Source organism: Macadamia integrifolia, chromosome 1, assembly GCF_013358625.1.
Source record: "Macadamia integrifolia cultivar HAES 741 chromosome 1, SCU_Mint_v3, whole genome shotgun sequence".
In the NCBI taxonomy this organism is placed as follows: domain Eukaryota; kingdom Viridiplantae; phylum Streptophyta; class Magnoliopsida; order Proteales; family Proteaceae; genus Macadamia; species Macadamia integrifolia.
In genome coordinates, this window is record NC_056557.1 from 11,294,979 (window position 1) to 11,297,077 (window position 2,099).

The 2,099-nt window shown below is 47.0% G+C and overlaps 1 pseudogene; it reads left to right on the forward strand.

Moving 5' to 3' along the window:
• Positions 1–876: 876 nt before the first annotated feature.
• On the forward strand, positions 877–1,576 carry LOC122062825 (annotated as a pseudogene).
• The last annotated feature ends 523 nt before the right edge of the window (positions 1,577–2,099 follow it).

Genomic DNA, 2,099 nt, shown 5'->3' on the forward strand with positions numbered 1-2,099 from the left:
TGACATAATCAAAGAGGCGTTGGCCAATAAGGTAAGGCACAATCTGAGTGCGCCAATACACATAATTCTTGGATGTGAGCTTGAGAGAGATGAAGTGGTGAGCACCTGAGTGGGAGGTGGGAGGAGGGGTGGATTGATCAGCTAGGGTGGGAGGAGGGGTTTTAGGTTCGGCCATGAGGGAGAGAGGATGTTGAGTTTCTTCCCTTCTTTTTTTTTTCCAAGAGAGTAAAGAGGGTGAGTAGTGGGTTATTGGAGAGGGAGTGGGGTGTGGGAGAAAATATAGGATGAGAGAGGGACGTTGGTCTTTTTCTCTCCTTTTTTTTTTCTTTTTAAAGAAGAGAGCATAGGCTATTGGAGAGGGGGGGGGAGAGAGAGGGAGAGAGAGAGAGAGAGGAAGACATGGGGATGAGGGAGGTGCTCGGTGGAGCTTTATGTGGTTCATGATACAATGTTGAATTAATTGTATTTCATTCATCACTCTTCTTGTACAATACAGCCTTATAAAGAGAGTACAGAGATTGTAGTGTACTAGAACTTTATATCCTGTATCACATTTAACTGATTGACTTTGTATCGTATGTAAGTGATTTGACTAGAACTCTACATCACATATGAGTAATTGACTGGAACTATACATCATTCCAACTCTATTAGTTTATGTGATAGACTTGGAGTGCAAATTAATCTTTAGAATTGATGTTCTATTATTTATATGATAGACTTGGAGTGCAAGTCAATCTCTAGAATTGTTGTACAAGTTGAGCTCTTGTGAGAGATCGTTGGTGCCCAATAGGACTCTTATATAGGAGGAGAGATGTGGTTGAGTTAGAGGATGACTCTAACTGCTCATATATATATATATATAGAGAGAGAGAGATGTCGAACAACACCACCGCCAACACTCCCTATGTGGTAGAGGATTACCATGGAGTCCTCCAACTCTACAGTGACGGTTCCATAGTCAGCTCTGATCTTTCATCCCTCAACGTGACCATCCATGACGATGGTCCTGCGATTTGGAAAGACGTCCCATTCCACCAAGTTCATGGTCTCCAACTCCGTCTTTACAAACCCGCTTCACCCTCCTCCTCCTCCTCCTCCTCTACAAAGCTCCCAATCTTCTACTACATCCACGGCAGTGGCTTCTGCATCGGCTCTTGCGCTTGGCCCTACTATCATATCTGCTACCTTTGAATTGCATCCAACCTTCAAGCCATCGTCGTCTCACCTGATTATCGTCTCGCACCTGAGAATCGCCTTCCGACGGCTATCGAAGATGGATTCACAGCAGTTAAGTGGCTCGTGGCTCCAGGCTCGGGCTCTGTCCGATGATCTCGACACTTGGTTGACTGATGTCGGTGATTTGGATAGAGTTTTTATGTGGGAGACTCATCCGGGGGAAATATCGCTCATCATCTCACGGTTGGACTTAGAGCGGGATCGCCCGAGTTGGCTCCTGTTCGAGTGCGAGGTTTTGTGCTTTTGGGGCCCTACTTTTGGCAGAACCTAACGAGTGAGGTCAGCGAGGGAGGGACAGAAGGAGGCTTTGTTCAATATAGACATGTCTGATGGGTAGAAATCCTCTGAAATTCGCATCGGTGCAATTCCGTGCAATTCTACCCCAGGCGATTGACACGTGTCCCTGGGGTATATCCACGGTTCAGATTTAATCCCCACAAACCACTGAACAAACCATCTTCAACCAAACCAGTGGAGACCAAACCGAAACAAACCGGTTCGGTTCATTATTTGAAATAAAAATGTGACCTCTGCAAGCAAAAGCTCTCTCCGCCTCTTTCTCTCTCGACTCTCTTTGTCTCTCGGCTTGAACTTTTGATCTCTGCAAGGAAAAGCTCAGATCTCGACCTCTCTCTCGACTCTCCCTCTCGGTTCCCTCTTTCTCTCTCTCTCTCGACTCTCTCTCGACTCTCTGTCTCTCGGCCTCTCTCTCTCGATCGCGAATCTCCTCCTCGGTTCTCTGTAAGCCCTAACCCTGAAATCTCGACACTCCCTCTGTTCGTCGCTCCCTGCTCTCTGCTCTCGACTCTCTCTCTGGTCGTTGCTCGACTCCGGTAGAACAGCCCTGCGCTCCCTGCTAC